Raw genomic sequence first — 14067 nt, 5'->3', positions numbered from 1 at the left:
CCAGTGGCTGCAGGCTAGCGCTAATTTCCTTTCCTGTAACAGTCCATATTTTCAGCAAACAGCAGCACAGAATGGTTATATCTGCATAGTAACTTGCAACATTGTAGTTCCACAGACTTTCTACTAAGTGTGATCAATAACGCTTGATCTCTGAAACAAATTTTAATTCATCATATATATGGTTTCAATACGCACCCCCTTTGCTAATTTTCAAAGCACTCTATGTGCTTAATATGTCAAAAGGTATCAAGTACTTTTTAATGAAATAAACTCACCGAAAGTCAGCCAAGGTGAAACTCAGTATGTGCTCCTGCACTGATCAGACTCAGTCAGTATCTATCCCTGATACATTCCACGCCCTGCCCTATTGATATCCAGCTAATTTCTAATGAGATTACCTCAATTAGTCAGCAGTACCACCCTGGGCTAGGTGTGACGATTGATCTCACTTCACACCAACCTGCTACACCTCTTCCTGTTTTACCAGTGAGTGGCCACCAGCTAGTGTCCCTGGAGCACAATACAGTTATATGCCTGGAGACTGGTCATGGTCTAATGCCTACTTTCACTTGTAATTGTCACTCCCGATGTCCTTTTACATAATTGTACTGGAAAAGTTAGAAACTGCTTTGTGAAAAGAAAAGGACTTAACACTTATTCGCTGAAACTATATAATTTTGATAGAATCAAAAAACGCCATTTAAATTGAAAAGGAGCCCCAGTGAACCTGAGGAAAATCTAGACTTGCTTCATTTAGGGCTTTTGCATTACAGAAAGAGCTGGGTGGAAGGGAAAAAATTGTTCAGGGTGTATGAGATAGAGTAAGGAGTTACTTGTAACACCAGGGTTCAACACAGCATGGGTGGGGTGTCAGAGGATTTTGATGCACAAATGTACTGAAAGTAATCATGGTAATGACCCTTCCCTTTAGACTGTCATATTTTTGGCTTACCCTTGCGGAATGGAAAATAATGGTTCGGGGGCTATGAGACGGACCAAAAAATAAATAAAATAAATGACCGGTTCCTAATACAGATAATATTTGGTGCATGTCACAATGAACCTATACCATGTTTACATTCAAAGCACATCGCTGGTGCCACACAGTGGTGATTGTATTAAACTGACTGACAATCATTGAGGGTCATAATTCAGGGCATACGATTATTTATAATTTCAAATGACAACAGCTGTTTTGTTGAATTATGTTTACATTGCAGCATAAATTGTACCAAATACAACAGCAACCTTTCAGTCTGCTAACTTCAATTCAATTCAATTCAATTCAATTCTTTATTGGATGAAAGGCAACAGGCCCATATACAACAGAGTTACATAACATATTTGCTAACTTTCTATCTACATATAGCATTGGGGGGCGTCATCGCTCCTAAGGCTTATTATAATATCTGCATAATAGCCCGTTAGCCTGAAAAGAGAGTTATATTTCTTCTATTTTAAACCAGAGTATTTTATTTCTCATATTAACCCAGATTATTTATTTCTCATGTGTAGCAAGAGTAACCAATTTCTAGGGTTCGTAACTAACACAAATCTGCTAGTCCGAGACTAGTAAAATTCAGGAAGGACTAGTAATAATTCCTTGTGGACTACCTGCCAGTTTTGTGGACTAGTTTAAATATATTAATTCCCAACTCTGATTTTTCATACAAAGCCAGAGTTAGTTGGATTGATGTGTTACAGTGATTACAAGGACAGCTATCGGGGCAGTCTGAGGTTCAAACACATGACATCAGTATAAAGAAGTGAGATAGTGAGTTTGTCACTCTTACCCTAGTGTGTCAGCTAAATATTGTAGAAAACACAAAAGTGTCACAAGTCATAGGCATTGACAGTACTGAGAATGGTGTTGCCAAACTTCAGCTTTACAAAAGAGGAGGACTAATAAAATAACTGTAACTGCTTCATCATCACATTCTGTAAAATTCTAGGGGCGGTCGAGTAGCCTAGTGGTTAAAGCGTTCGCTCGTCACGAGAAGACCCGGGTTCGATTCCTGACATGGGTACAATGTGTGAAGCCCATTTCTGGTGTCCCTCGCCGTGATATTGCTGGAATATTGCTAAAAGCGGCGTAAAATCATACTCACTCACTGTAAAATTCTGCTGGAACCAAACAAACCTCATAAGACCATCAGACTAAGTGAACATGTGGTGCAGCAATAAACACTACACCTACATACCAGTATTCCTTAATAAACTCAAACAGTGAAACCAAATATTATCAAATGAACGGTACGCCAAGCAATGATGTTATCTTCCAATACTTAATGTACCGTCCCATTGTCAGATTGTGTTATACAATGCTGTAGATTGTACAAGCACATTTAGGAATTTGAGGCCTCGTGACGAGCAATGATAGTCAACCATGGTGACAGGGCAAACCACATCCTGCTGTACCTGTGTTATGTATTATATAGCTACTTCCTGTTTTTCTTTCAAAGTAAAGATCACAAATGATATTTATCAATTATAATCAGATCTTAGTGCTCGTTACCCCACTACAAAGACCCGAGGACATCCTATTACTGGTCACGTGAGAACGACCTTTCACCCACTTTGACCTACCAATGGAATGACTAACAAAAAGCCAACATTAGCCAATCATAAAGCAGCTTTCTTGACCCTTACAACACTAGCTTTGAACTGTTGACTTCTGTGCCAGACTATGGTTTGATCGAAAATTCAAAAACTGAACGAAAGAAAATTCTGGAATATCCAACTGATAGTAGAGATTGCATGGCAGTCCTTCCCACAGGCAATGGAAAGTCTCTTCCATTTCAAATGTTTATCCCATTAAAGCAAGACGAAGATTTTTATGGAATCAGTTGTATAACCTGATACTTTCGTTCAGAATACCAATGTTAACCTTTCAAGACACATTCTGATTGTCTCCCGACACTCAGATTGTTTGGACGATAAACCTGTAATGGGATGTCCTCAGATCTTTGTTTAGCAGAAGTGATAACTAATATCTAAGTTTATTGACAATGTACATTCATAAGCATTATTTCAGACAAATTGGAGATGTTTTTTATCGTTATTAAAATTGGCACATTATTATTCCTAACTTTAAGTCCTAACAACCCAAACTATCATAAAGTTCCTCCAGATAGGAACATGAGGAACTGAGTATGACCATATCTTGTCCCATACCCAATATTGCCGTAATCATATCACGTTTCAGTTAGCATGGTCAGCAAGCAGTGTGAAAAAACTTAATTCACTGAGAGAGCTGTATATCATGTATATTGTACCTCAATTTCTATTTCTGAACTTTATCCTGCTTATCACTCTTAGATTTCATGCAAATAATTTAATCCACATGCTAGAGGGATGAAACCTAATACAGTAAACTACGTTTATAACGAATATGCTTATAACAAACTGACGGATATAACTAACTTTTTTTTGTTGTCCCAACCATTTGCTGTACATATGATGTATACATGCATATTACGAACTACGATTATTCTGAGCAATTACTGGTCCCTTCCAGTTTGTTATAACCGTAGTTTACTGCATGTTTCAGAAGACACCAAGAAGGAGTTGTTTACCCAGCAACTGCATGAAAGTTTACTATCACAGTGTCAGCGACTCCAAACTATCACAGTGTCAGCGACTCCAAAGTTCACAGCTGAGTTTTATCTATCACCCAGTGAGATGGGGGGTAAACTGACAAGGCTAGTGAACCAAGTCTGTGGTCTAACAACACCTACATAATAAACAGATGACGAACATGAAAGTAGTAAATTCAACTTTCACAAACTCATGACGGCTAGCAAACAAACCGTAACAATTTCCTGATACACATGTTGCATATATTTGCTTTATTACATTGTGGACACATTTCATTTGGTATTACTTATAAAGAAGGAGAACCTGACATGTGACTGGCTGCTTTGAATGGTTTATGGTATTTAAAGGATCATGCTATTATATGCTTAGAGATTATCTTATCAAAGTCGTGAGCCTAAATCAATTGACACTGCAGTGTCCACGTGCAGAAATCAGTGACAAAACTGATAACCATGATAGCAGGTCAAATCATGTGTACTTCAACATGTGTTCTTTACTGCCATTTAGCTACTTGTCTTGAGTGAGTGAGTGAGTGAGTATGGTTTTAGCAATATTTCAGCAATATCACGGTGGGGGACACCAGAAATGTACTTTGTCTTGAACGTGCACAATCAGTTTGGACCTCCAGAATACCAATTTTCCATGGCCTTTTTTGTTCATTATTCTGACGAAATATGACACAAACACACATCATCATTTAATTTCCAATCCTGACTTACCTGCATACTGATTTTACCATGCTCCACGCGAAGATATCTAGAAAATGTCACAATTTTGTTAGGTTTTGAGGCCAAAATGAAGTATGGTTCCTGTCTGTATTTGCACTGCAAAATCTGAGATTGATTCTTTCTATGATTTATTCCCATGAATGATCGCTACTGATAGTCGAAATGCCAAGGTGACAAAACATTCAGGTTCAGCAGTTTGATGAAGTATTGCTCATTATTGAGTTGGTTGGTTGGTTGGTTTGTTGTTTAACGCGGCACTCAGCAATATTCCAGCTATATGACGGCTGTCTGTAAATAATCGAGTCTGGACCAGACAATCCAGTGATTGACATCATGAGCATCGATCCACGCAATTGGGATCGATGACTTGCTTCAACCAAGTCAGTGAACCTGACCACCCGATCCCGTTAGTCGCCTTTTACGACAAGCATAGTCGCCTTTTACGGCAAGCATGGGTAGCTGAAGACCTATTCTACCCTGAATCTTCAGATATATTTATCTTAGAAAATCATAGACAATAACGGATACAGTGTTTCTGAGTGTTTTTTTTCTTGGGACACTGACTGAATATAACCAAAAATGTCCTGAAGAGTTTATTCAAATGTGAATGATACAGAAGAATGTGCTATCAAAATTTGATTATGACACTGTCCTAATGACATTGTCTCCACCAAAGAAAACTTATTACTGTCAAACACTGACAGTACTTTTGTCTTGGAGATGGGGGCCTGGTTAATCATGTGAAACTGTTGACTCGTTCTACCAGGGCCCCAGGTGTGATTCCTCACTTGAGTACAATCAGTATAGCATGAGAAATCCATCCTTGATACCCACTGCCATGATATGGCTGGAGTAATGCTAATTCCTTCATGTTGGTTTAATAAAAAGTAAAAGTACAGAAATGTCATGGTAGGGACAGATCGTTTCACAGATTGGATTCTAGTCTAACATTTAGTCTCCGAAAAAAATAAAAAATATAGAATCCAGAACAGAAGCAGAACAATGCTTAATTAGGAGATAAACATACTGTGTTTTCAATGTAGAGCTAGGTTACCTGCAGATTTAACAGCGCTAAATTGAATTTGGTACCAAACGGGCAGCGTGAGGTTTCAAATGTTAAATTTAATGCGGTTAAATTAGTTAGACCTAGCTCTACATTGAAAAGAAAGTATGTTTATCTCCATTCTACCATGACTAAATAAAACGCGAACTCTTTGATGTCAGCAAATATACTGAGTGAAACGGCATGGGTTGAGTCCAGTCTTTTGAATGGGTTGTCGATATGAATTACAGAATCACCGACAACAGCATGTAAAAAAAATATGGCGCTGCATATGCTCATGCAGTTCACTGTAGTACTTCACTCGAACATATGACAGGCTTTGAAAGCATATAAGCACGGCAACTTAGTAAGCTAACATGAGCTGGGCATCCCTTAAGAAAACTAAGCATGCCTTATATCGCTCATTGTGACTTGAAAAATATGACGTATATAGAGAAGCGCCAAATACCAAGTTCTCTGTTGTCCCCAAAACTTAAATTAAATACATTCTCTTTAAAGATTTTTATTGTGTGTTCACGAAATGTATTGTCACACATCCTTTGAATATTGTAGTAACCGGAACTTTTCACTTTGTAACCTGTAATTGCAGATATAATTATTTAAATACCGCATTCGACGTAATAAGCGCCCTGCTCTAATAAGGGCCCACAGCGATATTTGCTAATATATTGGCTAGTGAACAATACCAATTAGCACCCCTTCCGATTGATCAATGTACACAAGACTTATTTATTCGCATGTAATACACACTCGTGTGTAATATGCACCCTTAATTAAGGGCATTTAAATTCTGGAAAAATGTATCTCTCGTATATAAACAGTTCAGGCTGTCAGCATAAACAACAAAATTTATCTTTCAACTCTGTCTTTTTCACCAAAATAATATTCAAATAAGAGCCCCCTATTTCTAATTTTGAGAGCGCCCTGGGCGCTTATTAGGTCAAATACGGTATGCCTACCGACAATGACTGAAAAAAAGTACTATTCTATGAATATTAGCTTCCGTGGTGATGTGGCCGTCAAAACGTCTGTTTCAATCAGAGGGGGGTTATTGTGATTTAATAGCCTCTGACTGACAATTCAGAATCGAGTAACTTCCAAATTCATGGTACAATTGTTAATAGTTGGGGCAATCCTTCTAGAGGGAATCTAGACTTCATTCTAGACTTTTAGTTGGGTTCATTTCTTAATTAATTCTATAGGGTCTTGATCTATATGGACAATCTAGCCTACAGCTTCTGCATGATGATCAAAACAATGTAACCACCAGACTGTCAATGCTCTTGTGAAACCTCAAAAACAAAAAATTAACATTTTGAGACTATTTGATAACACAGCAAACATCACCACCAATCCTGGCCAGCACTCCCTGATAACACAGGGGAAACTCAACTGTGACCAGACTATCTTCATATAACCATGATAACTAGCTAAATCTGAGCACGTTCAACAGTCCAGCCTGCCCTATAAACACTTGATTGAATTTTACAGGAGTCAATACAGACAGGTACAATGGGAAAGATTATATACAGCCTAGGGCAGAGAGTACAGCAGTGCCCAGAGAAGGGGGAAGTATACATCCTGTACACAGGGCCAGGCAATAACAATGAAGTATCATGATATTGCATCCTTGTTATTTCCTCTAAAATCGACATTGTACTGTAAAGTAATCTCCAGTTATTTTTCTAGAGACAAGACAACATTTTCATGATAATATCAACTTTGGATGGCATTTCTCTGTGTCAAATTGGAAAATAAAACTCTTTAGGGCATCTTAAATGACAGTCAGTAAATGTCTCACAAAGTTCACTGATCTGAGCCCAAAAAAACTACAAGCAGTAACCAAACATGTTTAACTTTATAATAACACGCAAATACAATCTTTGTGATCATGTACTCAGTCATGGCCTGCAGCTTCTATGAATTTCAATCACAAAAAGACAAACCATTCAAGAAGTCAGCTTCAGTTTTAAATCCATGGCAGAATGACTTTCAAATTCATCCATCTATACATGACTGACATAGCTACTGGGTATTTTTTGTTGACCGACCTTATGTGCAAAAGTTGGAAGAAATCCGGGAATCAAAACAAAAAGGTGCGCCCTGAAAGAAAAGTCTGGAAATACTGAAATAAGGATCACAAAAAGCGACAGGGCTGAAAATAAACCCTCCCAAAAAACAAACAATTCCCTCGGTCCATGACATGTACAATTAGTTTACTGATATTACTGACAAGTAGGCACATTTTGTTGCTACTTAACATACAATAGTGTTCTTTGTGAAAGTCACAAGGTCTTACAACAGAAAAACATGTCAGTGCTGGGGTATGTGACAACTGCTGCTGGCAACCAACCAAGAACAATACTGTTAACCTCATAAATGTCATAATTATATCGTTATATAAGTGGAATAATTTTGACCAAAGCGTAATCACATCACGCCACATCATAATTACACTGGCATATTCTGTTGGAGCAATCTCGTTTCTGAACTGATTGTATCACTATGAATAACAGAAAACAAACACCCTTCTTTGTCCTGTCAATATGGGACCAAACACATTCAGCCATATATGAATATAAATTTACTGTTTTTTAGATTATTTGTTCCCACTTTTACTTTTTGTGGTGTCCACAATTAAAACAGAGCACCCTTATTACATGACGTCAGAAAGGTCATACAAGGGTAAAGATCGAAGGACAAGGAAAATACATAAAACAGAATTCTCTCCTAAACAGACATCATCACAACATGTTCATTGACTAACACAATGGAACATGCATAGCTGGCTATTATTCATGCAAAACAGGTGTTGTAGTTTCAGAGATGTTGAATATGCAATACTGTGTACACATGGTGTAGTTAATGATCAGTGGACAAATAGACATAAATAAACCTTTATATAGGTCTGTGACATAACATTGGTTGACTTTCGGTCAGGTGAGCTAAAATCAGACAGACGAACAGAAAAGCTGTGACTTTCACTTGACTTTCAGGTCTGTTGAGGTAAAAGCTCTTGCCTTATATGACAAAAAAACAAGCTCATTATAAGACTGACAAGAACATGACATCCTGCTTTATATTAGTTTCATACATTTTCTCTACATGTTGTAAGACTACAGACTGACCCAGGATTTGATGTGATTTGTTACAATGTTATTCACACTCAGCTAGATCCTGTTTGGCAGGTAGACAGACTGACCCCTACAAGGTTGCACTCCCTTCTCTAGAGCCCCATCAAACAGCGGGCTCTGTTTACACTGTTAGGTAAGCATTACATTGCATAACAGGGTACCAGACATCCTGTTCCTTGATGTTAGCAGTGTGTCACTGTAAACAGTTTTCTTTCATAGAAATTGATTTTTTATCTGATCTAGGTATACTTTATATATATTGAAGAATGCAATTATGTCTCAATCAAAAGACTGACCTTGTAACTTCTTTTAGAGTAAATCATGACAAAATGACTCACTATATATTTCTTTAAAGAGTCGTGGGCATTCAGGGTATGTATCAGGTATACCCATGCTTTTCATAGAGCTGACTAAAGTGGGTGTGGGACTATGTTCATGTTATCTGCCTGGCCATGATTGTATTACTTACAACTGGAATATAGCTGACTGCAGCAAATAAAAAAACATCCACTCACTCTTTTCAGAAGAGTGGTGTCAGATTGCATACTTCCAGTTATTTCACAGTTAACATACCGTATTCGACGTAATAAGCACCCAGGGCGATATTTGTTAATATATTGGCAAGTGAACAATCCAAATTAGCGCCCCTTCCAACTGATCAATGTACACAAGACTTAGTTATTCGCGTATGATACACACTCGTGTGTTATATGCACCCTTAATTATGGGCAATTTAATCCTGGAAAAATATATCTTTTGTACATAAAACATTTCAGGTTGTCAGCTTAAACCACAAAATTTAACTTTCAACTCTGTTTTTTACACCAAAAAATATTCTATTAAGAGCCCCCTATTCCTAATTTTGAGAGCGCCCTGGGCACTTATTACGTCGAATACGGTATATCTGATCCCATATCAGATGAATATAGCTTTCATACTTTCATAATATCATGATGATAAAACTGAAGATTATTAAGTGTACCAGTATACAAATAATTATGCCTTAGATATTTCAAACAAGATAAATCATATATTACATGTGTCTCAGCACCATACATTTGGAGGAAATTATTAAAATTCTTTTTATCATGTAGGGTAGTGGGTGTATGACATATCCTTGATTTCAAGTATTTGTGTCACTTGACATGATACACCTTCATGACATCTTAACATATCTGATCTATACAGTGAAGTTCGTAAACTCAGACGTAAAAGGTACACAGTTTTGGTCATAACCACTAGCCCAGAATGTATTTTTTAACTTTGTGGTTCATGTTAAATAACAACAGGATGAGAAACAACAAGTACGAGTCCTCTCAAAATGTTCACTAGCTAGTGGCTGTGTCTAATCCAAGTCTTGATATATGTTATTGGGTGCCTTTTGTTATGTAGTTTGGGTAATCAAGTACCCCATTGTATCAAAGGGACAACCAAACTCTATCAATAGATTGGAACATCTCAGCATAGATATTAGATCTTTGTCAACAGACAAACTATTCTGAAGCATTGCCATAGCAATAAAAGGAAGTTGCTATCCATAAAACTTGTCAGGGAGTCTATAAGACTGCAAAGTTTTAAATATCCATAAAATAACCCAGCTGGAATGGATTATAAAAATGAATATATGAGACCAATAACTATTAACTTGAGAATACATGCCAGGATTGCACACTGTTCAGATCCCAGCCATTAACAGTGTTAAGTTTCTTTTACTGTAGTTTGGATTTATATGATCACCTGATTGATCTTTATAACTTTATAAGGATAATACCTAGAGACCAGTCATAGCTATACCACACTTACCATACAAAAAGTCTTGGTTGTATTTATCGTGACAGACCTTTTAACTGAACCCGTAGAATATGAAAGTAGATTTTACCTATTGCCGACTAGATGTATTTATTCAATGCCTCCTGTGACGCTTGTGACATTTACCGACCCGCTGACAGGAAGGAAGATATTATTAATATTTCTTTTTAGCAGTACATTTACCTACAATAAACAACGAGATTAATATTATTTCATTTAGGTTTACTGAAAATATATATAATGATACGAACTGCTGGTAAATATGGGTGAGAAACTACAAGTTAATTCAGTCCACACCTACCTTCCGACTGCTGAAGCCGAAGTGTGTCGATCATGTGACCGGACTAGTCACATGGCACTTGTTGCTCTCCCTCTGTGACGTCACATGCAGAACTCGAATATCCGTATTTTGAGACTGGTTTAACAGAGTTAAGGCGTCCAGCCAGATGAGTTATTATCAAACAGGTCAAAGGCCTCAACGGGTTTCAACCTGACACGAGTTTGATGGCATTGTACACTTGAATATATGACGTTTTGATAACCCATTATTTAATTGTCAAAGAAAGGTTGCCTAAATCGTTTTTATATACACTTCTAATGCACAGTCGCGTAACTCACAAGCCTGCACCATCGATTGTCTTTACACTCACGACAAAAGTAGAAATTATTTAGAAAGTTAAATAGATGTATAAAGTGATATTGCTTAAGTGGAATTAGAATGAAACATTCCCGTATTTAAAAGAACACAACTTTGAATGATTTAATATTTCCTGTATAACAAGTCCCATTACTTCATACAGCCTCTGAAACAACGAATCAATAAGTTCTTTAAGATAGAAATGCTTTGACTTCATATTCATATGTGATTTGATCTCCGAAAGTCCACCCAGTTGGTAGTCAGAAACCTTATATAGGTTGCTGCTATATCACAATCTCGCATGCTGGAGTAGTCATGAATGTTATTATGTATGAAAAAGGAAATTGTCAATTCACAATCTATATGTTGGCCGTGAGTTGATGCATTTGCTAAAAATGTGATGGATACATTGAAATAAACGCAGCATTTGATGTAAATGACGACGACGATGCTGTTGCTGCTGATGATGATAAATTGTATGAATGCCGAATTGATTGTGTTAAATCATTGAAGCCAAAGAAACCTAAATTACAGAAAAAACAAAGTTTGCAACTGACCTGCAATTTTCGGTAATTTGTGACACAGCCATTTGTAAGCCATGTATCTCTTGGTAAACTCGCAATCTCTTTGGTAAACTCGCGTACTAGGTGTTTATGTAAAGTTAGTGGAGTCTGGTCTAGGGGGTCCTGTTTAGTTTTGATTTCATGCAACTGTTTTTGCAGCCAAATAATCACCACATTCTTCTATAGTCTGTCTCTCAGTCTCTGAACCATATTATTTTCCCTTCCGGCCAACCCTTTCTGTAATGCAAAAGCCCCATATGAACCAAGTCTAGATTTTCCCTCTGGTCTTAATCTCCCAACTCACTGGGGCTCCTTTTCAATTAAGTGGAATTATTTGTTACTATCATAATTATATATTTTCAGAGACTAAACGTTAGTCCAGTGTTTCTATGATATTACAGCCTGGAGACTGGTGGTCATTTTATTGTCAGACCGCCTCCGTGGTCTTGTGGTTGGGCGTCCGCCCAAAGAGCGGAAGTTCTGGGGTTCGATCCCCGGCCGCGTCATACCAAAAGACATTAAAAGATGGTTCTTGTTGTTACCCTGTCTGGCGCTCGGCATTAAGGGGCTAAAACAAGGACTTGTCGGCTCGGAGTCAGTATACTGTGTCTTAGTGGGGTATTCATGTTAAACTGCGGCATGGTATCCCAGTGGGCTAGCACTATAAATCGGCATCAGTCCGGACTAGTACAAGCAGCCACACACACACACACACACACACACACACACGTGAATGCACGTTGCTATATAAGTGCAATAAGCTTGGATGCGACGTTAAACCCAATTTCACCTCACCTCATTTCATTGTCTGAATGTGACAACCCTACTGGGTTGTGGGCCTTATACTTGTAGGCCTATTGGGCAATTGTCCACTTGTCAACAAAACATATAGCCTCGGTGACATAATACTGAGTTCAAGATGTGAAACTGAGACACAGTCCCATCGTAATTAGGGTGGTCGTTAACTGATATGTTGATTTACATCGTCAGTGTCGGCAAACTGACAAAGAGTGTTCGGGCTTGAACCCAACCTTCTATCGCACTGCCGAAGGTCGAGTGTCCTATACTGAATGAATTAAGACCACCCACTTTCAGAGACCCTCCCTAATTACAGACAACTGGAACGTTATACAATTACAACTGTAGTATTATACAGCCTTTTACAAAAATGTCAGGATCTTCGGATTCATCGAACTCCAAGGGTCCTACACATCAGTTCAATGAAATTCGTTATAAAGTGAGGCGATGTGAAATGGGGTTTGTCGTCGCGTTCAAGATTATTGCTCGTATACAACGACGTGTGTGCGGGACCACTAACTACAAACGTAATTACGTTATAAGATCATGGACTGTCAAAGAAATTTCATTATGGGCCCAAGGAAAGTATAGCTTATAGCTTATACGTGACCAAGGGCTGCCAGGGGAATGACGTTTTGGGGGCCACGAGCTACAAAAGAAATGCCGTCAGGAGATCACGGACTACAAAGGGGAGTAGATTCTGACACTGCCGACTAATAAGGAAATATGTTATAAAATCACGGACTGCCATTTGCAAGGGTTCTCTCATTAGTTATACACACCATTGGTCACACACTCCGATTTTGCCAGTTGTCACACAGAGGAAATGGTGATCAAGTAAGACACCTACGGTTGTAATGGAATAATCAAATATACTTTTATTAGGCCGGCATGAGATAAAACGCTGAGACACCTTTAGTCGCAGTTCAGATGATTAACATGTTGGAAAACACACTGTTAAGGGAACTAAAAACTCAACCTGAAATAACTAATCCAGTAAAACTGACTATAAAACAACACTCAGTATTTGATCTACTTTTACTTTCAGTTTGGCAATTCTGCAAGGATGAGATGCTGGGCAAGCTAGAGTTACAATATGTACTGATCCATATTGGAAGATTTCTGTCACTGTAAATTAACTCAATGATCATGTAACTCACTATAAATAGACGATACTCGTTGATCTTCCAGCTTAGTGTATAAGTGCTGACTTGTCCTTTGACTCCAAGATTGGCTGGTTGGTTGGTTGGTTGGTTTGTTGGTTTGTTGTTTAACGCTGCACTTAGCAATATTTCAGCTGTGTGACGGCGGTCTGTAAATAATCGAGTCTGGACCAGACAGTCCAGTCATGACACCATGAGCATTGATCCTTGTGGTGAGTGGATGGATAACTGATGGCCATCTTGTGGTGAGTAGATGGCCTGTTGGTGGCTACCTTGTGATAGTGGATTGCCTGTTTGTGACCTCCTTGTGGTGAGTGGATGGCCTGTTGGTGGCCTCCTTGTGGTGAGTAGATGGCTAACTGGATGCCTCCTTGTGGTGAGTGGATGGCCTGTTGGTGTCCTCCTTGTGGTGAGTGGATGGCCTGTTTGCGACCTCCTTGTGGTGAGTAGATGCTAACTGGATGCCTCCTTGTGGTGAGTGGATGGCCTGTTGGTGGCCTCCTTGTGGTGAGTGGATGGCCTGTTGGTGGACACCTTGTGGTGAGTGGATGGCTAAATGGATGCCTCCTTGTGGT

At 38.4% G+C, this 14067-nt stretch overlaps 1 protein-coding gene across 15 annotated transcripts in view; it reads right to left on the bottom strand.

Annotated features, from left to right (window-relative positions):
* The window catches only part of LOC139469898 (V-type proton ATPase 116 kDa subunit a1-like), a 57325-nt gene extending 46631 nt beyond the window's left edge, over positions 1-10694 (bottom strand). For 13 of the 15 annotated variants that reach the window (XM_071252227.1, XM_071252232.1, XM_071252233.1 and 10 more), the window contains exon 1: positions 10633-10694. The gene's annotated coding sequence lies outside the window, so the exon portion shown is untranslated. Of the gene's footprint in view, positions 1-398; positions 500-10628 lie in introns of those variants that run through there. The other 2 variants (XM_071252230.1, XM_071252228.1) reach the window with 2 other exon arrangements.
* Between the last annotated feature and the right edge of the window lie 3373 nt (positions 10695-14067).

This window comes from Haliotis cracherodii, unplaced genomic scaffold, assembly GCF_022045235.1.
Source record: "Haliotis cracherodii isolate W230 unplaced genomic scaffold, xgHalCrac1.p SCAF_2, whole genome shotgun sequence".
NCBI lineage: Eukaryota > Metazoa > Mollusca > Gastropoda > Lepetellida > Haliotidae > Haliotis > Haliotis cracherodii.
The sequence above is the reverse complement of the archived record's forward strand: the minus strand, read 5'-3'. Positions and strand labels throughout refer to the sequence as shown.